Source organism: Saccopteryx leptura, chromosome 1 (genome assembly GCF_036850995.1).
Source record: "Saccopteryx leptura isolate mSacLep1 chromosome 1, mSacLep1_pri_phased_curated, whole genome shotgun sequence".
Classification (NCBI taxonomy): domain Eukaryota; kingdom Metazoa; phylum Chordata; class Mammalia; order Chiroptera; family Emballonuridae; genus Saccopteryx; species Saccopteryx leptura.
In genome coordinates this window covers 111,552,710-111,579,646 of record NC_089503.1, presented here as the reverse complement: position 1 = coordinate 111,579,646, position 26,937 = coordinate 111,552,710, and positions in this window count along the sequence as shown.

Sequence of the window (26,937 nt, the reverse complement as noted above, 5' to 3'; positions counted from 1 at the left end):
ACTACTCAGCCATAAGAAATGATGACATCGAATCATTTACAGCAAAATGGTGGGATCTTGATAACATTATATGAAGTGAAATAAGTAAATCAGAAAAAAACAGGAACTGCATTATTCCATATGTAGGTGGGACATAAAAGTGAAACTAAGAGACATTGATAAGAGTGTGGTGGTTACGGGGGAGGGTGGAGAGGGAGAGGGAAAGGGGGAGAGGGAGGGGCACAAAGAAAACTAGATAGAAGGTGACAGAGGACAATCTGACTTTGGGTGATGGGTATGCAACATAAGTGAATGACAAGATAACCTGGAGTTGTTATCTTTGAATATATATATCCTGATTTATTGATGTTGCCCCATTAAAAATAAAATTATTAAAAAAAAAAAAAAGAATATTCCTCTGATATCCATACAGACCAAAGACCTTCTTGAAAAGTCCATTTATATCTATATAGGCTATTCCAAAATAATCTATGCTCAATTTAATGAACCCTTTGATCAAAGAGTTCTTTAGCCTTGGCAGCTTTACATATTTCTTTTACAAGTCTCTGAACTATGGCATGTAGTATCCTTCCTACTGTGTGGTCATCTTATAATGTGTATTATGAAGAGTGTCAAGGAAACAGAAATGGAATGTAGACTTTTGTAAAGCCAGTGGCCAAGGCCAGGGCCACTATCACAGCAGCCCGGCCCATGCAGATTCGCATTGGATTCGGACAGTCAGTAAGGAAACAATGGAGCCAAAAACTGGTGGGCCATAGTCTTTAATCCTAGCTTGCACCTGGCAGGCAAGTAAAAACATACACTGGGCTCCAAAACCCACTCACATTCAGTGCTCACAAAGCCACTGACTTATCCGAGTTTCCTAGAATCAAAGGTTTCTAGCTCACCAGCCTTATTCTCATTTCCCCATCTCCTTCCTTATCCCAGATACAAACTCTGCACAAACTGGCCTCTCACTCAACACTCCGCCATCTTGGCTGCTTCTCCTGGCCTACTCCACGTGGCCTCCTTCTGCTCTCTGCTCTGCTCTCTCTTCTAATGATAATCTCAGGAACCAAGAGAGGGCAAGCTCTCATTCTGCCCCCATTTTATAGTGTAGCTTCACAACCTTAAATCCAATATACAAAATAGGGAAGTCTCTAATACAAAGTCACTTCTCCGAGGCATGTTTGGATTGTACCACCCCACATCAAAAAGGGTGGGAAAGGCTTAATCCCAAAACCAAGCCCCCAGGCTACAAGGATTCTCAACACACATTAATATCACCTGGGTGATGGCCTCACGTGGGCAGCGCATTTTTAACAAAGTGAGCATAATACATTTTATCTGCCCAACAATCCACCCCTATGCTCACTTTACTACCCACAATCTACACCACCGGCATCCCTGTGTAAGGAAATTAGCACATTACACAAATTACAACAGCATGGCAAATTATACAATTTCAACAATTACAAGGTATATTTCACCAATATCTGAGCACTTTGCCCAAAGCGCAAAATGTCCTCGGCCTTCTTTCTAGCCATGGGAAAAGCTTCCCAGGGCAGGGGAGTGCTTCCAGCAAAGCCACTCCCCACCCCCATCAGGGTATTTCACATTGTCCAAAATCCATAATCCGTAAGTCCATCCAACAAAGAGTCAGTGCCCACTCCGGTCGTAGTTCAGGAAATCAGTCCATGCACATGGGGCGTCAGCCACCCCCCTCATCCCTGCCATCCTGGCAGGTCTTACACTGTCCCAAAGAGGAGCACATGGCAATGGCAGTCAGCATTTCCATCTCTGCTCCAGAAAGCATGTCCAGTCCTATGTCCCCAAATCGCAGACCTACCGGGGCTGTAGTAGGTGCTCCTTCCAGCTGGGCTTTCATCTTCTGGAGACTGCAGATCACAACTCCAGTCCGATTCTCCTCATCCTCCAAAAAGGAACCAAAAACACCAGCTCCCGTTGCCGGTCTCGAACCTCGGGCTGCCGCAGCCTTCTGCTCCACAGACCTTGCAGCTCCAGCCTCATCTCCGGCCTCAGCCCCGGCCTCCTGCCGCTGCTGGCTCTCCGCAACATCCAGGGCAAGCTGCAACTCACGAACCTCTGAATCCTCCTCCAGCGTTTGCTCCATTCCCAGACAAATCTCGCCAACCTGGTCGGCCTCCTCCTCCAGCGCTTCCTCCAACTCCAGGGTCAGCATCTGTTTCTCTGGCGTTTGCTCCAGGAATCACAAGTTCGTGAGTTGCAGCTTGCCCTCCATGTTGCGGAGAGCCGGGGTGGTTCAATCCAATCATGCCTCGGAGAAGTGACTTTGTATTAGAGTCTTCCCTATTTTGTATATTGGATTAAAGGTTGTGAAGCTACAATATAAATTGGGGGCAGAATGAGAGCTTGCCCTCTCTTGGTTCCTGAGATTATCATTAGAGGAGAGAGCAGAGCAGAGAGCAGAAGGAGGCCACGTGGAGGAGGCCAGGAGAAGCAGCCAAGATGGCGGAGTGTTGAGTGAAAGGCCAGTTTGTGCAGTTTGACGCTGGTGAAGGAGATGGGGAACTGAGGAGAATAAGGCTGGTGAGCTAGAAACCTTTGATTCTAGGAAACTCGGACAAGTCAGTGGCTTTGTGAGCACTGAATGTGAGTGGGTTTTGGAGCCCACTGTGTGTTTTTACTTGCCCGCCGGGTGCAAGCTAGAATTAAAGAAAATGGCTGTAAAGCCAGAAGCCACGGCCAGGGCCACTATCACAGCCGCCTTGCCCATGCAGGTTTGCATTGGATTCGGACAGTCGGTAAAGAAACAACGGAGCCAAAAACTGATGGGCTGTCATCTTTAATCCTAGCTTGCACCCAGCGGGCAAGTAAAAACACACAGTGGGCTCCAAAACCCACTCACATTCAGTGCTCACAAAGCCACTAACTTATCCGAGTTTCCTAGAATCAAAGGTTTCTAGCTCACCAGCCTTATTCTCCTCAGTTCCCCATCTCCTTCCTTATCCCCGATACAAACTCTACACAAACTGGCATCTCACTCAACACTCCGCCATCTTGGCTGCTTCTCCTGGCCTACTCCACGTGGCCTTTCTCGCTCTCTGCTCTGCTCTCTCCTCTAATGATAATCTCAGGAACCAAGAGCAAGCTCCCCTCTGCCCCCATTTTATAGTGTAGCTTCACAACCTTTAATCCAATATACAAAATAGGGAAGTCTCTAATACAAAGTCACTTCTCTGAGGCATGATTGGATTGCACCACCCCACATCAAAAAGGGTGGGAAAGGCTTAATCCCAAAACCAAGCCCCAGGCTACAAAGATCCTGCCTGCCCCCAACACACATTAATATCACCTGGGCGAGGGCCTCCTCGTGGACAGCGCCGTCTTTAACAAAGTGAGCATAATATATTTTATCTGCCCAACAATGGCCTATCAGTTTTTGGCTCCATTGTTTCTTTACCGACTGTCCGAATCCAATGCCAACCTGAATGGGCCAGGCGGCTGATGTGGTAAACCTGGCTGTAGCTTCTGGCTTTACAACTTTGCTTCCGGTTATTATGTTGTTTGCCATGTGGAAAAATAACTTACTGGTTGAGCCAAATTGCACAGGAAATCAACTGATTATTAAAAGAAACTAGTATCAAAAGAAGTTGGGTAGCTACAAAAGGAACATGTACATAGATCTAACAAGTGATTTTCATCGTCCACTTGAGTCAAATCATGAAGAACTTGCAACTAGTTATTGACTCATACCAGGAAGAGAATAAGAAGACATAAAGCAATTTTAATAATGCAAGACTTATAGGTAACAAATGTCTATTAATTGTCTAAAACCTTAAAACAGGGAAAAGTGGAAGTAGCTAGGGAAAAAATACAAATAAATGCATGTTAAAGTGTGACAGTATGTGGCTCTAGCTGTCCAGATCTTGTTCTTTGTGTTTGACTGGAACATATCTACTTCCTGAAGTCTATTTGCTTCTGAAATATTTCTAAGCATATTCAGTTTGAGGTTTATAATCTCAATGATCTTCAAGCGATTTGAGTATTACTTATGGTCTCTACATAATAAACATCGACACAAAGATGAGATCCTTCAGAGTTCACTTATGTGAGAGTTGTTAACAGTATCTGATAAGTTATATTTAAGTTAGGTTCCAGTAATGTTTTTTTTCTCTGATACTGCTTCAGAGACCAATTCTCCAAATTTTGTTCATGGAGAGAATGTTTAGGAAAGTGTTGAGAAATGACTGCTTACACCTAGTAGCAAAACTAGATGTATTGTATAATGCCCATGCAGTATCTGTTCATGTCTGCTTCTCAGAGTATGAAAATTAAAATTAGCAGTGCTATTCTCAGAAACATAGGGTAGCCTGTTAATTATTTTTAAAGGAGCTATAAACCCAGATGGTGTTGATCTCATTGTCATTAAAAGCTATAGCAATATCTTAGTTACGGAAGGTTCAAGAGACTGAAAGCTTTGTCCATTTTAATTTCAGAATTCATTGTACTTGCTACCTTTCCAAAGACTGGAGGTGATGCAGACAATTAAATTTCTTTTTAATTGACAAAGTCTTTCAAATATATTTACAATAGCACCAGTAAAATGGGTGATTCTATCAATGGAGCTATTTAAATATTTCCCAAATTGTGAACAAAATCAAATACTTCTGTGTTATTGTTAGAACTATAGGGCTCCAGCAAAGAAAAGTTTCAGCTCAGTTCATGAATAAGCATGTAAGTCCTGGCCAGGTGGCTCAGGGGATAAAGTGTTGACCTGGTGCACTGATGATGTCATGGGTTTGATCCCTAGTCAGGTCAATATGAGAAGCAATCAATGAGTGCACAATTAAATGCTCAGTGGCATAAAATCCAGTAGATGTTCAAAGGGATTTGGAATCTCAGGGTTCTTGCCAATGTTTTGCCTCTACCACTTTACCAGAATTATAATAGTGACAGATAAATCATGCACTTTCAAAAATTTTAGTAAAGTTTCCAAACAAATACTAATTAGAAACAGTGATTAATTTGTATTTATTACAGTAAAAGTCAGTTCATCTGTCCAGGCAGTAGTGCAGTGGGTAGAGCATCAGACTGAGACTTGGAGATTTGAAACCCTGAAGTCACTGGCTTGAAAATGGGCTCCTCTGACTTGAGCACAGGTTTACCAGCTTGAGTGTGGCATCACTTGCTTGAGCATGGAATCATTGACATCATAAGCATGATCCCTTGGTCGACGGCTTGAGACCAGAGGTCACTGGCTTGAAGCCCAAGGTTGTTAGCTTGAGCAAGGGGTCACTCACTCTGCTGTATCCCCCTGGTCAAGGCACATATAAGAAAGCAATCAATGAACAACTAAGGTGCCTCAATGAAAAACTGATGCATCTCATCTCTCTCTCTTCTTGTCTATCTGTTCCTATCTGTCTCTCTCTCTCTGTCTCTCTGGCTTTGGCACAAAAAAATCTGCTACCCATTATGTTTATGACCTTTAGCAAAAATGGAAGATTCTCATTTAAATTTTAAAATGTAGGCATGACCTTAGAAATGTTCCTTGGATTAAAAAAAAATTATTTACGATGAGAGAATTACCATTTAACATATCTTCAGAAAATAGTCACAAAATTTTACTATATTCTTCTTGATTGATGAGGCTGTTGAATTAAAATTAATAACTAAGTAAAGGATGGATAAATGGATGGATGAATGGCTGGATGGCTGGATTAATAGATAAATCGATTGATCAATAGATAGATATAGTTAACCAGTCTTTGTTATAGTTAACCAGATATAGTTAACCAGATATAATGGACCAGTCTTTGTGATTGATCTTGGAAAGGTTTTTTATTAAACCTGAAAATTACAAAATTATTGCAGTATTTTTATTTTAATGTAACACATTCAATTAAATATTGAATTTCTCTTTTTTTAATTTATGATTTTAATTTGTGTTTACATAGATTCAAGTGTCCCACCGAATATATCTCCCCCCACCCGCTTATTACCCTCGGCCCCCCCATACCCCCTCCCCCAATGCCTTCCCTTCTTCTCTCCATGGTTTGCTGTCCTGTTCTCCATAATACTGTGTTATGTACCAACAGCACAGCTCTCAAAATAGTTTTGAATTCGTCTTTGGAGAATGTCTGACAAACCTAATTATTTCTTTTATCCTTCCTTTCATAACACAAGGAAATATTTTATGTCATCTTTATTAAATTTAAGGTGGTAAAAATATAAATATACAACACTATTTCCAAAGTTATTTAGTAATTCTGTTATTCTATATTGTAATTCTAAAGAATAAGAGCAACTTTTTTTTTTTTTTTTGCAAGAGAGAGAGACAAAAAGGCAGGAAGGGAAAGAGATGAGAAGCATCAATTCTTTCCTGTAGCATCTTAGTTGTTCGTTGTGCCTTGACTGGAGAACTACAGCATAGTGAATGACCCTTTGCTCAAGCCAGCAACCGTGGGCTCAAGCCAGAGACCTCGGGCTTTAAGCCAGTGACCTTCGGGCTCAAGCCAGTGACCATGAGGTCATGTCTATGATCCCATGCTCAAGCCAGCAACCCTGCACTCAAACTAGTGAGCCTGTACTCAAGCCGGCAACCCAGGGATTTAAGCGTAGGTCCTCTGAGTCCCAGTCTGACAAGCTATCCATTGCGCCACCACCTGGTCAGGCTAGAATAAGAGTAAATTAAAACTCTAATTTATTACCACAGTTTGATTTTTTTCTTTCAAGAGCATCCAATTACATATAAATTACTTATAAATTACTCAAGTTTATATTTCTTTAGTGTGTTTTTGCTAACTATCTAATTCTATTTACTTTTAATATGCCAATAATCACATATACATCAGTTTGTGATCTAAATTTTGCAAAGAAATAATAGCAAGATGTTGATTAAATAGATGCCCATCTGGAAAAATAACTTTGGCTTCCTATTTCACTCTAGTTGATATTCATAAGCCAAAGATCCCTGAAATACACATGTAGCCAAAGAAGGGCTTATATAGATTTTTATTTACTAAGATTTTTTTTTTCTGTTAAAGAAATTCTGTTCCATTCTGCATCCTCAGTAAATATTGAGGCTCCAGGGAAAATTCTAGCACACTAATTATCTGACTATTCTCTCAACAGTATCCATGACTTGATGAAAACTGTAATTTTTATGGAAAAAATTTCTAAATGGTTGACAAGATCCCCATCTTCTCTGTTTTTCTCCCTAAATTTCATTAAAAGTGTATCTTTTGTGCATTTGGATAAAGTTGGTAAATTATTACGAGGTAAACATACTCTCAGAATTCTGCCACCCTAATTATTGCTACAATCTTTGTGGATTGATTTGAGACTCAGTATTATGCTGAGAATTTAGATTTTATCTAATTCTCTTTCTTATACCTGTCACTTAAATATTAATAGCATAATCCTCAGAAAACTGGTGTTTATTAAAAATAATAAAATGATCTATATTTTATGCTAACTATATTTAATGCAGAACTTATTCTTTTAAAATAAACAAAGACTGTGAGATTTCAAAGTATGTTAATAATAAATCCAAAATTTAATACATTATTTCTTCTAACATGTTTTATCTAAGTACTATATAAATGCCAGCTGAACATTTGCACAAAAGAGATTAAACAGTTTTTTTTTTCCAAGAGATTTTCAATAATTTCTGATGACCAGAACAGCATCTACAGCGAAAATTTTCAAGCAGTCCATGTGTGTGAACTCTAAGTGGTGTGAGAATTTAGCATATGTAGTGTTTGATATTTTAATCATGAGACTAAGGTATTAATTAAACTTTTTACCTTAGCTAAGTGGAAGACATATTGCTGTAATGTACTTACAGTAAGAAATTATATCTTAGTAACATTTATTTGGCAGATAAATAAAATTTTACTAAAGGATGTGGCCGTAATGTATCTCATATTAAAATATAATGTTCCAGTTTTCCATAGTCACAACTGTAGCCCAAAAATGTGCTGCAGATTTTAATATTTTTAGCACTTTTTTATACCCACAAGTCATTGTCTTTAGACTAGATGAGAATAATTGTCTTCAACATAGCCTTTTATTTTTTAAGTGCTCATTAAATTTATGATCTTGTAGTGAATTTGAAGTATGTTTAGGAGGACGTATCTAGAATTATGTTAATGTAGATGGAGTTAGTGATTGCTCTGCCAACTGCTTTTCAAGGATAAGTAGCTTTACCCTTTATTTTCAATCACCCATATTTTAATATGATAGTACATCTTCAGCATGCCAAGTTTGACATCTGCTGCATTTCTCATTCATTGAAGAATTGTTCAATACTTTATTCACTTAAAAAATGAGTAAATCAGGTAAAGTCAGGTTAGTTACCTCTCTCTTTAACTCATATATAAGAGGAAAGAAACAGTAAGATATATAGGTTTAAGTGAATTGACATGTAAAGAAGAATAAGGGCTTGTTTTAATTTTTGTAACAATTTTATATGTTAAAACAATTGATACTAGTTCAAAGTAAAAAAAAATACATACAGAAGATGAGTTATTTGAAAAAACTTTATGTATTTTATATGACATACAGACAAATTAAAACAAACGAAAGATGTGTTAAGCTGTTTTCTCTTATTATTTCATAACTATTTAATTTTTCAGTATTTAATATGAAATATAATCTGAAATTAATTTTAAATGATTGCTTTGACTGTAATATTATATAGTGATTTCTCGGTCAAATTAGCACTGCATTTTAAATGTTACACAAACAGTTTTGTTATTTTTCTGACCTCAGTTATCGTAATTGATTGTATTGTGACACATAAAGGCAAATTTAAAAGATTTCAGTGTCTATTACAAGTGGTTATTACTTACTGAATTGACAAATACTATACCTGCTTCAATAATACTTTATAAATAAATTCTCTAGGATATACATTTTTTTCTTTTACATATTTAAACCAGTGTCTTAAGTTTATGTTCAGAATGAGATAGTTATCCATTTTTTAATCAACTATAACTTTGTATCACACTAGAATATAATGAGAGAGAAATGACTTGAATAATTAATTTCAAATATTCCAAACTATATGACTCAACATCTGGCAAATTTACAGGAGAAAAACATTAGAATTTTTATAACGAATAGTCTCCATTCATTCACTGTAACTAATGTTTATGAGCTACAATATTGAAACGTGTTCTGATTTTCTTTTCCCCTGCCTTCTCCATGGATAACATTACTGGAACAGAAAGTTTTGTGCATCTATTAGTGAGGAAATATATGTAGATAAATGCATACATATACAATATAACAACATTTTAATAGTTTACACAGCTGTTAAAAAGGTTTCTGCATATATTTTAAACAACTAGAGTGTTAACATTGACTTAAACATTAACAATAAGCTTAAGATAAATTCTGGATATAAAAACATGAATGAAAAAGTAGGGAATACATACATAATGCTCAAAAGGGGAAGTGATTGTTTAACTTGTCTTTTTAGAACTAAAATTTAAATATTTATTATATATTTGAAAGATTACATATTTTATTAAAGCAAAAACAACAAACACTGCATCATCTCATTGGAAAGTGAACTTCTTCCTCTCTTATCTCTGTCTCAGATAATAAAGGTGTGGTGGAGCAACAGGGTCAGTCTGTTCATTAGCTAGTCATACACTACTAAGAGCTGAAGGGGGCAACACAGTAAAACAAACAAGTTTGCTTATTAAAAACTGGCAAAAAAACAAAACATAACGATTAAGTTTTATAATTATTTTTGCTTTTTCAGCACTTATAGCTATCAAAATCTTTTATTTCTTTTTTCCTAGTGGTAGTTACTTCTCTTAAAACAGTTAAGTAAATATCATATGACATCTGGAGATTTCTATCACCTGTCAAATGTTTTAACAATATTTTATGTTGAATTTCTGTGTTGAAAATCTGTTTCTGGAGACGCATCTCAAGAAACTTATACATATTCAATACAGTAAGAAGAAATACATCCAGTACCAAAGACTTGTCTTGCATTAATTTTCTTTGTGAATTTATATAATTATATGTTGTAGATAATAAATGCACTCCAAAACTATTGTGTTTTGGAGATGTTGTTTATTTAAGTATGAAGATTCACAGTGTATCAAAATAATAACGAAAATTGCATTAAAGTTTTCTGATTTAAAATACTAAATATAGCCCTTATAAACATAGTTTGATTAGATTGAAATTTAAAATATCATTTGAAAATGTATGTTATAGTATATGTGGTTTTATTTGACATTTTCTCTATGAAAAGTTATAATTGATTGTCAGATGTCATGGATCATGTGATTCAGTGGTTAGATATATGTTGTTTGAAGGAATAGCTAAATAAAGATAAGGAAAGATATACATTGAAACTGTATTTACCCTACTTAAAAGTTAAATATAGTTTACTCGTATTTATATTATAAAATCATGAACTGCAATTCTTTATAAAAATATGTTATAGTGGCCATGATTTATTTATCATGTCTTATTTTAAAGAATGATATTATTATTGGACAAGGCAACCATATTCAAAATCTATACACATAGATTAAATCAAAATATCATTATATAAACATTAAACTATTAAAAATATATTTTTTATATTCAAGTAGGATTATATTTTAATATTGAACCAAAAGGGAATACAGAATTAGAAGAGCGCCATTTTATAACTATTTTTAGAAATTATGAAACATTAGCTGTTGTTTTGTTATTTTTCTCACTGCCTCATGCTGTATCAGTACAGCATTTAAGAAACAATAAGACACTTCTTACTACACAAAACTGTTAGTATAATAGCGGCAGTCAAATATATTTATCTTCAGTTATAAAAACAAAAAAATAGAACAAAGTAAAATTTCTGTTTTAGTTTAAATTTAAAACATGTATAATCTGAAAAACACCTTAACTGTGCTGTTTCTTTTTAATATTTCAGAATTCTTAATATTGTATCAGTTTGCATATGCAGTATTTTTATTTTTTACTTCAGAAATTACATATATTGCAAAAAAAACATGTCTACTTTGTGAAAAAGCGTATCTGTAAAATACAAAGAACCACATGCTGCTTTTCTTTTGCAATTCTTTGTGCTCTTTTAAAGAGTCTTTTAAAACCCAGTATACTCTCATTTTAATATTAATTGTAACATTTTGCACTTTGATAGTGCTTTTACTCTGAAGAAAGTCAAAGCACTTAGCAATGAAAAATCTCAGCATCACCCGGGACAAATTTGCAAGGCAGGATTCCATAAATGAAAAGCCAATTTTAACTAGGAATTTATTTGAATTCATAGCCCTTTCAATCAGGCAAATGGAAAAGAACCAATTTTTCACCAACCCTAAGGGTTTGCAGCAGAAGAGAAAGGTAAATTCCAATACTGGGGCACCTTGTGGTTCAAAAGACATATGGGAAGAACAAGAATTACGCACTAAACCTGTCTACATGCAGCTGATAAAATGGATTATTTCATGTTAGGCATGGCTTGATTCATTCCAGGGAGCTAAACTTTGCAAGTGATACATTTCTGGGCAATACATTCTAATCAAAAAACCCAAGAACACAGTAGAAAGCAACACACACACACACACACACACACACACACATTTTCTGTTCTGTGCATAAATAGTCATTAAATACAAATTCCTTAGAACCAGAAAGAATTTTGTTTAAATCCTTATTCAATCCATTGCTGGTTTCAATCTTTAAAACCTTTATGCCTTCATCTGGGAAGTAGAGATAATGACACATTTCTTGACAGATGGTGAAATTATAAAGAAATAGAGTATATATCTAGATCTATATAGTTTTTAATAAGAATATATATAGTATTTAACTAAGTATTTGTTGGTTGGAAGCATTTAATAAGTGGTAAATTAGTATACTTATGCAGAGATAACCTGTCAAATGACAGAGTTAATACAATTCATTGACAAATTTGATGTTCTTTATTCAAGGAAAAACAATCCAAGAATGGAGGGGTATACTGCCTCAATGGAGCCCACATTCCAAAGGATTTGAGGCTAGTATGAATATTTACAATTAGGAAAGGCAATACAGCCTGACTAAGTGGTAGTGCAGTAGAAAGAGCATCAGACTGGGACACAGAGGACCCAGGTTCAAAACCCAGAGGTTGCTGCCTTGAGCACAGGCTCCTCTGGTTTGAACACAGCTCACCAGCTTGAACCCAAGGTCGCTGGCTTGAGCAAGGGATCACTCTGTCTGTTGTAGGCCCCCCTGGTCAAGGCACTTATGAGAAAGCAATCAATGAACAACTAAGGTGCCGCAGCAAAGAATTGATGCTTCTCATCTCTCTTCCTTCTTGTCTGTCTGTCTCTGTCTCTCTCTCTCTATCTCTGTCACAAAATAAAAAAAAAAGGCAACACTGAAACAGATTATGATTGGATTGCAGGTCAGGCATTTTCTAACGAGGTTAACTGTCCCGTTTTCTCAGAGAAGGTAGGCTAGCTAAAGCTGAGTTCGAGGATAGTGATTGCTGTTAGGCTGCCTGGATAGACAAGCATTTCCTGAAAGTACAAGCTGGCTTAGGTTTAGATTTGGGACATGAGCCAAACCACCAGGGAGGCCTTCATTTTGTGGGTTCCATTATACAAATAAACTTTCTCAAGATAAACTACTAAAACCAAACATATTTTATAGGAACCACAGTTGAATATCCCTGATTGAAACAGATAGTTTTATTATATATTTTAAAGAAATATTTATCTCTAGCTTATTAGAAAATAAAAATTATTTTAAATAGTACTACGAGTTCTCTTCTGTTATCAGTTTGTTTTTTGTAGGTTCATTCTTTACAATGTTTAAGAATCCTTCTTGAAAATTATAACTTGGCATTCATCTTACTTCATGCAGTTCTCTTTAACTGATAAAAGTGTTAAGCATGAATTTTATGTTAAATATAAACCTTTCTATATGCAGTCACTTATTTTAATGATAATTTAAATTGAACATTCTTCTCTGATATTCTCAATAAAATACTCTTAATGTTTTCCAAGAGGAATTCAATACCAAGAAACACATCAATAGTAAGGAAATTATGTTTATATATAGTTTTCTCTGTGAATTAAAAATGGCTTAATGTTAAAAGAAATAATATTTTCTTTGATACTTTAAGCAAAAATTATCCAAAAAATAGATATCACCTTAAATTTTTTACACACACACTTCTGAACAAAGTCATCCCTCCACTCCTGATGTTTTATTTTTCAATCTATAACATAGTCTCAAGTTAATTTCACCCTTCAAGTCTTCATTTTAACTTCTGTTTATCTGACTGAGACCGTTGATCAGATTGGCTTGACTAACCTGACAATTTCTTGTAGCAATTTCATTAATTCCTTGATACCATGCTTGAATGTCACCTATGTCATCTAGTATTTATTTGCCTGTCTTTCCAATTAGCCTGTTCACTCTGGCAGAAATACCTGTTACCTATTCCTATTTTTGTCAAATTACCATCCTATCTTACTCTCCCATATATCCTTGTATTTACATATCATCTAGCCGTCTTTAAATAACTAAACATCACTTACATTCAATACAGCACTCAATATTTGTGGGAGCTGCTATTTTGGGCCACAAAATATAAGTCATTTTATCATAGTGGTCAATGACAATGCTAACCATACTTGGGAGCAACATTTACCCTTTATCTTTTCTTATTTCAAAACACTAATTTCCAAGAACAGCACCACAACAGACACTTTTAGTAAATACAACTACACCGACTTTGATCCAAGTGGAAACTTTGCTTTATGCTATTACATTTGGTATATTCGATCTCACTTCTCTATTGAAGCCGCCATCCCATTTCATTTTCCATGGTAAGTGCATATCCCCAACTAAAGTGATGGAAGGAAAAGAATATCAAGAGACCTTCCCTGGCCCCCGTATCTCTGCTAAGTAGCAGTGTATGCGCTATAGAAACCTGCAGATCACAGTGAAAAAATATGCTTGAGACAAATGTAGCCAACATACCCTGTTTAATGACTGTTGTCTCAAGAACAACGCATATTAAAGTAAACTTTTGCCAATGTTTTCTTGAGGCTTTATTTGGGACATCTATTACTGCTAAGTTCTTCATCTTCCACTTAATGGGAGGGATACTTTAGTCAGTGGTATCTGATGATTCATTGGATGTTGGTACTTAAAATTGAACAAAAGATTATTCAATATTAGGAGATTTTTTTTTTCAGAGACATTGGTGGGTAAATATATGGTAAATACCTAGTCTATAAATCTGAACTATCTAAAAAAATTCTGATTCAGCTTAAAAACCAAGATTATTTCCTCATATACTTTGCAATTATAAAATAAAATTTTAATTATAAGGGACATGATATAATATATTTAGTAATATAATTTAGAAAATGGTTCAAATAATAAAAATAGTTACCTTACATTAAACATTTGTATTTTATCAGTATTACTGGGCACCAATAATGTTTAGACTTGACTCAGTGAGCAAGTGTCCCAAGGTCATTACTTCTATGGCATATATTTTTCCCTGTCCATGAGGATAAAAATATTTTTAGCTGGAGTGTGGAATAAAAACAGTTTTTCTTAAAATAAATATTTCAACCTAATTTTGTACCTGCATTTTTACTTTAGCCACTATATAAGATCTATTTAAACAGAAACTTTAAAGAGAATTATTTTACTGTGTAGCAAGGTTAAGCAAAATAAGATCCACCATCTTTTGAGTTTGTCTGTTAGAGCATATTTGAGGTTATAATAACGAACCTCTATGTTCAACATCAAAGTGGAAGTGTTCCCAATATTAATGTTTGTTATTAAGCTTTTCAGCTGTCTGGTAGCTCAAGTGGTCTGGAGCTGAAAGCACTGTAATGCCAGATGGAATATCAGAAAATGTGTGTGAGGCTTTAATTATCTGAAAACCCGAAATGAACTGTTACTCATAATACCTGGGGATTTTAATGAAGAGCATACATATGTTCTTCTTGCTAATTGAAGATGAGCTTCATTTTAGCAAATTTAATCCCCTAAGAATTTAAAACATAAAAAAAAGAGAAAGATTGAAAGGAATTTTAAAAACTCATGGTAAATTTTGCTAAAACTGCCTATCAAATAGAAAGTTACTGGAGGTTTATATTTTTGTATGACAAATGATTATGTTGAATATGTAAAATATCTGTGATATAGAAGTTCAGGAAAGTATAGGGATTAATTTTTTCACAGTTATCAAATGTGATATTCAACCAAAATATTAATGACTTATCTGAAAAGAGAATTAAGTCTACAGACTTAAAAATGAGTATTAAGAACTTTTGTAAAAATCTGGTCTTTAAATAACACATTAATAATGGTGAATAATTTGTATTAGAAAATTCTCAGAAGTAGAGTTTAGAAAAATTGAAATTTTATTTTGGAAATAGCCCTTAGTGAAATAATAACAACCTTAAAAGAAGAAGAAGATATGAATGCTATTTGAAAGTGGAAACAGAGCATCAAAGCTGAGCGGGAAAAATCATAGTGAACACACCTTAAATGTAGTAAAGTAGAAACATCATTTCTAAAAGCTGCCATGTTTACTGAGAGATCCTAAAAGTTAGCTGAAGCCCTGTGATTTGATCAATGGTAGGCCAATGCACAAGTTTCACAACAGCATCTCAGTGGCTAATGCAAACATTGCTGTGGTAATACCAATGGAGAGGATTTCTTGGGACTAACAGGGTATATAAATATCAGTAAACCTGAGAAGAAGATGATGCAGGGCAGGAGAGTCTTAGTCAGAATTTTTTAAAGATAAAATTACTAACAAGGAGTTTGGGGTTCAAATACGGGGTGAGGAGAGTGGTGGTTGAATTGCCAGAGAAAGGGTTAAATAGATATACAAAGTCAGAGGTGGCAGGATCTACACTAACACCACCCAAAATGGGTAGGGTACTGTGGCCCACCTGGCAGGGTTGTTTATCTGTGGTAGATAATATATACATGCCATGACAACTTGAAGCCATCACACACTGACTTCAAGTAATTCTCAATGTTTTATTTACCATCCACCAACTGCTGACTATGACATTCACCAATACTGACTTTCTGGGCACCTTTTTCATTGCAACCCTATTTGTTTATTTGTAATTTTATAAATTGCTCTCTTTAAATCATATAAATATACACCCTAACTTTGCTTAACTCTGGGCCCCTGATGAGATCAATTAATTTTAGGCTGAAGCCTTTGATTGAAGAAACAATCTTAGTCAAAAGTGATTTTACCAAGATAAGACACCGTGTAGGCACCTATGTGAGCGCCCACATGGCCTGGACCAGGTGAGAGGCTGAATAACAATCAAGTTATTTGTTTTGAAAAAATGTCATTGTTATCAGGACATTGGGTTTGGAACCTTCTTGTTCCAAAGTTTATTTCTACTTTTAATACACCAAAGCACATCATTTGTTCAGATTTCAATTTTGCTGATGAGACTATGAGAAACCTCCTATAGTTTGGAACAATATGCATCTTAGAACTAAGTTAATGATATTCTAAAGAGAAGAAAACTTATTCTCTAATGTTAATATAACTTTAAAATGCAGAGAATATTGTTAAAGGATGGCACCTTTGGCCTAGGTAATAATTCAGAGGATGTACCTGTTGAAGTTATTGAATGCTACAATACCTCTAAAGCATGTCATCTACTTGTTATAATGTGCAGTAATGAGGGGGAAAGGGCTCAGTACCTGGCATGAGCCATCAATCAAAGAAGAAAGATAGTTTCACTTGGCAAGTGAGATATAGTATTTCTATTATGTAATAAGTAATAGGCTGTGGGACTCCAAAATAAGATGGAAATATCTCAAAAATATTCATAATGAAAAAGCAGGTAATTAAAGCTTGTCATGGAAATTCAATTTAAATAACTTTTTGAGGATTTGTTGGTCTCCAGGCTCCAAATGGATATTGAAAGAAACTGGAATTTTTTGGATTGAGTTGTCAAGGACAGCATGTGTAAACCAATGATGCAACTCAATTGTTACATGCACCCCTATGTTCACTGTGGCAATATTTACAATAGCCAAGATATGGAAACAGCCCAACTGTCCATCAGTGGCTGAGTAGAAAAAAAAAAAAAGCTGTAGTATATTTATACAATGGAATACTATATAACCATAACAAAGGAAATCTTACCTTTTGCAACAGCATTGATGGACCTGGAGATTATTATGGTAAGTGAAATAAAGTCAGTCAAAAAACACAAAAATATCATATGATCTCAGTCATATGTGGAATCTAATGAACACAAAAAAACTAAAGAATAAAATAGAAACAGAGGCATGGAAACAGGATACAGCTGGACAGCTGTCAGAGGGAAGGGGGACTGGATCAATGAAGATGAAGGGATTAGTCAAAATATATATATACACACAACACAGAGATACTGACAATAGAGTGGTAATAGCCAGAGGGAAAGGGGATGGAGGTAGGGGGAGGAGGGGAAGGGGAGAGGGAATGTGGGCAGACAGAGACTGTGCTTGTGGTTGGACGGGCAGCAGAGTGCAGTGTGTAAATGGTGTTATGCTTAATTGTACACTAGAAATCTGTATGGTTTGGCAAACCACGTCAACCCAATAAATTTAAAAAAAATGAAGAAGCAATACAATTAGGCTTTAATTACTAGGACAATTTATTCCCAAAGCATTAAGAATCAAAAATAGCATGAAACAATCTTGACAGGGTATTAATCTGAGCCTGTTTAAATACTGCTTGACTAGAGCTTGGATTAGTTTGTAAAGTGACATAATTCATAGGTTCTATGAGTCTCAAGTAAAAAGAAAATGTAAAATCAGCTGACAAGATAATGAATTTAGGTTGATAAAATGTTGAAATACATTTCATATATTTTAAACTCTTTTAGAGGGTTTATGCCAACTTAGTTCCTAGCTATTTGAAGAAACAAACTAGTTTAGCATTCTAATCATATTCTATAGCTGAAGCAAATAATAAAAAGTTAAAGTTTTGAATTTTAAACTTCTTTCTTTTTAGATATTATGAATTGATGTTTTTTTTCTTTTTTGATCAGTTTTATTAATGCATATTTGTGAATCTATGCTCCATTTTTTCAATCATTTTTGTTAATACATATTTGTTCCCTGTTAGTTGCTTATTTTTCCATCTTGTCTAGGAAATATATATTTTATTTTGTTTTAAAATAACAAAAATGTTAATCTACTATATCAATATGCTTTACTTAAGTCAAATAGAGGAGTATATAATAGAGGATATAATAGAGGAGTATATAATTACTAATAGGTCATTTAAACTTCAATAAAGAATATATTACAGCCTGACCTGTGGTGGCGCAGTGGATAAAGCGTCGACCTGGAAATGCTGAGGTCACCGGTTCGAAACCCTGGGCTTGCTTGGTCAAGGCACATATGGGAGTTGATGCTTCCAGCTCCTCCCCCCTTCTCTCTCTCTGTCTCTCTCTCCTCTCTCTCTCTCCTCTCTCTCTCTCTCCTCTCTAAAATGAATAAATAAAATTTAAAAAAAGCTGTAGTATTTTTTAAAAAAAAAGAATATATTACAGATCACCTAAACTCTACATAATTTTCTTAGGCATATATATGGAATCATTGATTTGTATGAGTTTTTTCTTAGTTTTATTAGAATCTTTCTACAATCCTATATTTTTCATAAATTATAGTTGATCCTGAATCAACATGACAACTTTTAAAGCACAGAAAAATGACAATGAAGGATAAAGAATGAAAATTGTTACCAGGATAAATACCCTTTGTCATGGTGACAATAATGCCCTTGTTGATTTATATTGCATTATTAATGCTACTAAATCGAACACAGTTATATACTGGGAAGCCTAGTCTCTGCTATAAACATCCTACTCATGGTGCATCTGAAGGTAAAATTGGCCCTAGGATGAGTGCTGAACTTTCTTATGGGAAGCTGAGAATTATACTTGGTATTGTAGTATTTACTTTTTCCTTTGTTTTAGAAGAAACAATTAAGAACACACTGTGAAAGTCTTTAACATATGAAAATTGTTATACTCAGGAGTTAACTTGTATTTAAACACAAGAGAAATACAGAAAGTGTCAGTTAAATTTTTTATATGTATTTTTCCTATATGATATTGGAGTGGAGCTGGGAGTTTACCAAATCCATTTCCCAAATTTCCTTGCTAACTTCCATCCCACTAGGTTCTACTAATTCTAAAAAGTAGTAAAAGGGGAAAAGGAAGTCTCTTCTAGTTTTACAGACTGAGTCTAAGCCACAATGGGCTGTGTCTTAGTGGGCACCCTCGCTACTCCTAACACCAGCCTTGAAAAACTCTTGTGAGAAGTCACAGTTCTGAAATCTCATTTTCTTTTGTCTCTTACCAGCCTTAGGGGCAATAACTGCTTCCTATAATTATTACTCTGAATCACATTATAGTTTCTGTTTATTTGTTTTATGTCATGTAGCCTTCTGACACCACTGTGGTCTTTAATTAAAACACTTCTTATAGTTTCTATTTGTTCAAGGCTTCCTTTTTGATAAAATACTTTGCATCTCACTCTTCCCTTACTGTACTTCAAGGGGAAACTTAGGGCTTCCATACACATGCATATGGAATCTCACCTATTTTAAGTGTTGAATCTTAACTGAAAAAAGCATACAAATGTTCAGACTGAGTTAACATTCAACTCATGATGGAAAACCTCAAATGCATACTCACCACTACCCTAAATGTGCTTTCTCATTTTTCTGGTATCTGTCATCCAGGTGTTTTTCAGAAACTTAAATACACTCTAGTGTTTGCTCTCACCTTCTCATAAGTCTGAATAATTAAAATAATAAATATAAAAATAATAGAAGCATGCCACAAAAATTATTTCCATGAAAAAATATATCCCATCTATATATATATATCAACCCATAGTGACTTTGCTACTGAAATTATCTCTCTTTACTGGATCATCAAATCCTATGTTGCTTAACAATAATTTTATCTATATATAAATATGGTATTATGTTATATTAAAAAAAATTTTTTAGAAGTAAGAAGCAAAGAGTGGGAGGCAGAATAAAAGACTCCCACAGACAGACTTCGGCATGTGCCCTTCCAGGCTCCACCTGGCATGCCCACCAGGGGTGATGCTCAGCCCCTTTGGGGCATTGTTTCACTGTAACTGGAGCCATTCTAGCACCTGAGGCAGAGGCCATGGAGCCCTCCTCAGCACCCAGGCCAACTTAGCTCCAATAGAGCCTTGGTTGCAGGAGAGATAGAGAGAGAGCAGAGCAGGAAGGGTGGAGAAGCAGATGGGCGCTTCTCTTATGTGACTTAGCTGGGAATCAAACACTATTTATTAAATTTTTATTTATTAATTTTAGAGAAAGAGGATGGAGGCAAGAGGGAAACACCAAGTTGTTCCACTTACTTATATATTTAATGGTTGATTTTTATATGTGCCCTGACAGGGATTGAACCTGCAACCTTTTTGCAAGCTTGATGTATTGGGGATGGTACTTCATTTGCGTGTGTGTGTGTGTGTGTGTGTGTGTGTGTGTGTGTCAGAGACAGAGAGAGGGACAGATAGGAACAGACAGACTGGAAAGGAGAAATTCTATGTTGCAGTACCTTAGTTTCTCATTGATTTCTTCCTTATATGAGCTTTGACCCCAGGACTAAAGCAGACTGAGTGACCCCTTGCTCAAGCCAGCGACTTTGGGCTCAAGTTGATGAGCCTTGCTCTAACCAGATGAGCCCACACTCAAGCTGGTGACCTTGGGTTTGGAACCTAGGTCTTCTGCTTCCCAGTCCGATGCTCTATCCACTGTGCCACTGGCGGTACTTCATTCTTATCATAAGACATACTCCCACCATATTTCTTCACAGTTGATGGCCATTTCTTTGTCAGAATCACAGGTTTTTATGTTAGCTTTTACATACCTTTATTTCTAATTGTGTTCTCAAAATACCAGATTTGGACTCTACCTCTCTGCTAACTGACGTTGACAAAAGTTTTCTCCACTTCTCAGAGACTGTAAGTCAGTGACACTTCTCCAAATTTCAGTTGTGGTTTTTCTCCTGCCTCACAGGCTTTGACTCTAAAGTCTCCTTTGCTTCTCTTTGCATTTCAACATTCATAAAGATGATAGGATTAATTTTCTCCTTTCCCCATGATCTTCTCTATAGTCCTAGTTATCATATATGTATTATATAAATACTTATATGTATTATATAAGATTTATATCTTAGAGCCAGATATTTTTTTCCTTTCCTCTAAACTCATGTATGTTACTTCTTAGCCTACATATCAAGTATGTTTTTCATATCCATCATTTCCTCTCCTCTAGTAACTCTCTTCTTCTTCTATTTTATGGTATTCAGAGATCATATAACTTTGGAAAATTATCTCAGTTATTTATTTCTAACTTATTTACTTAGTTTGTCCCATTAAATATAAATTCCATAAAAGTAGGTACATTTCTGCCTTATTGCTGTTATAATATTAACAGTTTCCAGCAGAGTGAGTGTTGTATATGAATAGCTCTATAATTTTTTAAAACAAATAGAAGCATGAAAAGCTCCTGAGACATCTTTTGCTGCCTGAAAATTATGTATAGAATATATGCATGCTAGCTAACCAAATGGGAATACATATATGGCTATTTGAATACAGATCGAGGCTGTAGAAAGGATTGGAGTTGTTTCTCCATGGGTGTTCTAGAGATCTGTTATACAGCATAATGCCTATAGTTAACAATGTGATGATCACTCAAAATGTTGTTAAGAGGATAGGCATTAAGTTCTGTTTTTAACATACATATAAAATTAATTAAATAAAATAAATACAAAGGAACACAAGGAAACTCTGGGACATGTTAGAGATGTCTATTACCTTGATTGTAGTGAGGGTTTTACAGGTTTGTGTGTATAAATATAAACTCATCAAACTCTGTTCATTAAACATGTGCATTTCTCAATTATATAATTATTTCTTATTAAAGCTGTTAAAAAATAGAATACACTCTTTGCTGGATTATTTCTTTTCAGGTTAGCTTGTTTTTATGTTTGGGTACATGTTAAAAATATCAAATATTAAGCATTATAATTGCTAAAATGTGTTTGTAAATTTTTGTTAAAAATATACCTTAAGAAATATCTCCTAAATCTGATACCTTTTTTCCCTGGAAAATATATGTCTATAAAATTGATAATAATTGCTCATTTTTATCAAGGATTTACTATTGATATTCTAATATTCACTACATTTCATAAATTTCATTGACTGCACATGAAAATATATATATATATATATATTTTTTTTTGTATTTTTCTGAAGCTTGAAACAGGGAGACAGTCAGACTCCCGCATGCACCGGACCGGGATGCGCCCGATCGGGATCCACCCAGCACGCCAACCAGGGGACGATGCTCTGCCCATCTGGGGCATCGCTCTGCCCATCTGGGGCATCGCTCTGCTGCGACCAGAGGCACTCTAGCGCCTGAGGCAGAGGTCATGGAGCCATCCCCAGTGCCCAGGCCATCTTTGCTCCAATGGAGCCTTGGCTGCGGGAGGGGAAGAGAGAGACAGAGAGGAAGGAGAGGGGGAGAGGTGGAGAAGCAGATGGGCGCTTCTCCTGTGTGCCCTGGCCAGGAATCGAACCCGGGACTCCCACAAGCCAGGCCGACGCTCTACCACTGAGCCAACCAGCCAGGGCCGAAAATATTTTTAGAACGATCCAATATATATGGACACTGAGGATTAAAGAGATAAACTCTTCAGGCCAAATAAACTAGCCAGTAAGTGCTAAGAATTATAGCTGAAGAAAAAAATATATAATACTTTTATAAAGATTAGGAATTAAAAAATTTCATTGTTCCATAGACTATTTATTTAACCACTATGGAATCCTTTCTATATAACAGATTTTTCAATAATCCTTTTTACTGTATTTTTGAATTTATGTTGGTTTACTTTATATTGAATGAGGAATGCAGTTTGCAAAACTGTTAAGCATTTTTATTTATTTTCATTGAAAAATAGTGTCTGTAAGCATGAGTAATTCTTTCTATCTCTAATGTGCCTGTTTAAATACTTTATACGTTTAGTTTCTTTCATGAATCTTAGCATATATTTTAGGTAAAAATTGTAACTCAGATCAACACTGTATTTTATATCTGAATATTGATGGGTTTTTATTAAAATTTTGAGTTTGTGTTGTCTTATTTTATTGTAGTAATAAAACTTCATTAGCTTTGTTTAGATGACTTCACAAATAATCTATTTGAAACTCTCAAAGTATACAAGAAAAACAAGCTTATAAAGCTAAAATAATAAAACATTTTTAAAAAGGAAAACATTCAAAGTTGGTAGAAAGGAAGTCCTATATGAAAAACTTTAAATAGTACCCAAACTCTCTTTTATTAAGTCATTACAGACTACATATTAAAACAAAAATAAAAAAAAAACATTAGTATGTCAATATATAGTGGGCCAAGAAAAAAACACAGCTGTCTGTAATATGAATTTTATTTTACAGAGTTGGGGCTGCTGGGCTGGAAAAATTAAGTGTATTCTTTAGGACCTTAAGGACAGATTTCTGGCTTCAAGTCCTGTAGTATTTTTCTAACTCAAAAGTGCCTTCTTTTAAAAACAAAAGATGTACGTTTACCTGTCAACAACACTAGAAAAAATATGCAGACACAAACGTTTCACTGGTTGGTTTTTGTACTTTTATGACATTTAGAGATAATGTGAATTTTATGCCTTGATCATGGAGTCTTTGTTGCTACTACTCAGCTCTGCTGCAGGAGCATGAAGGCAGCCATTGACAGTGCCAGTGTGAGTGAAAGTGCCTGGATGTCAATAATACATTTATGAACACTTAATCTTAAATTTTATGTAATTTTAATGCATCAGGAAAATTTATTTGCTTTCAACCATTAAAAAATATACTGTATAAACCATTGTTAGTTGTCTGGATTTAGCCCACAGGCCATAGATTGCAGGTCCCTCTTCTAAATGAATTAAACCATGACCACTCCCAATTACCTCCACGAAGAGGAATGGGTTTTGATTGTTGTTGTTTCTGTTAGATGTTTATATAAATATTTTATGTAAACATATACAGGTAGACTGTCTAAATAGGTATTTAAGATCTGAAACAGCACACCATGTACTTAAACTAGAAAGAAATTCAAATAATTCCAGTAGCTTTTTTATTGCACTCCTCATCATTGAGATTATTTTGTATTTAACATACTGGTGTCTCTCTTGTGTCAGAGATATTACTATGGCTAATTATGTCTAATTTTCTTTTAGCTTATGGATATTCTAAAATTAGACAACAGGTTTTATCAAATCCAAAAGCATCTCAGTGTTTAATATGTTTATATCTTGTCATTTCAAGTGTGATCCTCAAAACAACCTCAGTATCACTGGGTTTCTTAAAAATGCAGAATCGCAATTTCCAACCTGGATGTGCTTTCAGAATCTGCATTTTAACAAGAGATTCCTATGCGTACTGGGCATTGATAGTTTAATATATTTTTTCAGAAAATATCCTAATCAAAATTAGGCAAATGTTCATGCAAAATATAAAATATTTATGATCTGCATTTAGACTATATTTTGAACAAATATGAAATATTCTTGTTTTTTCATTTATTATATATTTAACCAAAATAATGTTTTCATCATAGGGCTCATTTACCCAGACATAGAGGAACTAAGGGTCTTTTTCATGGAATTCTCTAGTGTCCATGAACCTCCCTTTAATTAAACTTTTATCTTCAGTGAATACACTGGCCTCAATATCACTACTGAACTTTCTACATCTATGAATAGCTACAAGTTATTTAGAAAAGGTTATAAAATAAAAATATTACATAATAGGTAATAAATATGCAGTAAATTAATCTAATGAGAAAATAATAAGTAGACAATTAAAGAATTTGGTTGGTGTGTAGACCAATAATATGTGTCAGTGCTGTTCCAGGTGGAAGATTCTTCCCATAGACTTCATAAGGATACTGACCACAAGGACTGTAATAAAGGATGCTAAAGGGTGGTGACAAATATATTTTTCTTACATCAGCTTATTTTGTTTTTCCAGGAAGATGGTGTGTTTGTAAAATCACATGTACATTACATATTTTAAGACTTAGATGCTAGCTCCCTAAAAACAAATATTTCAGAATAAAATATATATATATTGAATAGTTAAAATAAATTTTGTCATTTTCCTCTATATTTTATTTGCTCATATAATCAATGAGTGCATATTTAGTACCTCTAATATGCTAGTCATTTTTTAGGTGTTGGAGACATACCAGTGAAGAAAAATAAAACCTACCTATCATGGAGTTTATATTTTATTGCCTAAACTTAGCAAATATCCATAATATGCGTATCTCTGTTCTATACAATCCCACTCTTCTGTAGTATACACCTATAAATTCCAATTACAGAGGAGATAAATGGGACAGTGAGAAGTTAAGTAATTACCAAGCTGACACCATTAGTAATAGGGAGAGCAAGATTGCAAACTCATACAGTCAAGAATAAAATACTATTGGTAAATTGTTGGAGTCTTATTTTTAGAAGATACAACCTAGGAGAGACAGATAATCAGTGAGATTAAAAAGCAATGAACAACATTTGATAGAATTGATGTAATGTGGTTTAGAAAAATATAAATTTTAATTTCTTGGTATTTATTAAATCTGTTCTTGAGGTAAATAGTGCTCACTTATTTATATATAATAATAAAAACATTAATAAAGGACCCTCAGCAATGTCAGGAATTCAATTGTTTGAAAATAATATAGTATACATATATGGTTACACTCATATTTAATTAGATATCATATAATCATTACCATTTAAGGCCAATGCATGAAATATATTAATATAAGTAGCATTTATGAATATATCCAAATGTTGCTTACAGAACATAAATTCCTTCCAATGAAATTTTAATCAATAAAAATAGCATACAAATTACATATATCTGCCCATTTTAGAAAAAAATTTAAAGTACAGATGGCAGCAAAAGTATGTTTACAGTTGTTCATATAAAATAATACAATAATTAATAAATAATACAAGAATTTCACATACCCACAACTGTAAACCTACTTTTGCCCAATCATGTACTTAGTAAAATTATTCTCTGTTTAATGTATTAGTGAATTCTCTATTTAAAATACTACAGATGACTTCTTGGGAGAAGTATCTGTTCAGGTCCACTGCTTATTTTTTAATAGTATTGCTTGTTTAGTATTGAGCTGTGTGAGTTCTTTAAATATTTTGGATAATAACCCCTTGTTGGAGCTGTTGATTGCAACTATCTTCTCCCATTTGGTTGGTTGCTTTTTGTGTGTGTGTGTGTGGTTTATTTTGTAGTGTGAAGCTTTCTTTTAAAGATAGCCCCTTTTATTTATTTTTGCCTTTGATTCCCTTGCCTTTGGGGTCAAATTTATAAAATCTTGAGAATAATTCTAAGCAAAATCAAACAGAAAAAGTTAACCATTTAATCTTACTCATATTTGTGATATAAAACTGAAAGCAACAAATGAACAAACAGGAAAAGCAAACAAAAACTCATAACCACAGACAACAGCATGGAGCAAAGGGTAAAGGGCGTCAAATACACGGTGATGGGAGAGCTCATTTTGGGTGGTGGGCACACAATGGAATATACAGATCATGTATCATAGAAATATACACTTGAAACTTATATAATATTATTAACCAATGTCACCTCAATAAACTTAATGAATATACAACGAATGTTTTTTGAAGATTAGCCAAAAAGTTTGCACTTTAATGGGTTGTTTTCCATTCTCAGTATCTTTCTGGTTTATGAATGGTTTAGCTTCTTTTGTGTAGATTTATTAACTAATCACCACTTATAAAAGTCTAAAATTCTTTTATTTTCATATTATCTACTACTCTCCCATAATTCTAGCTTCACAAG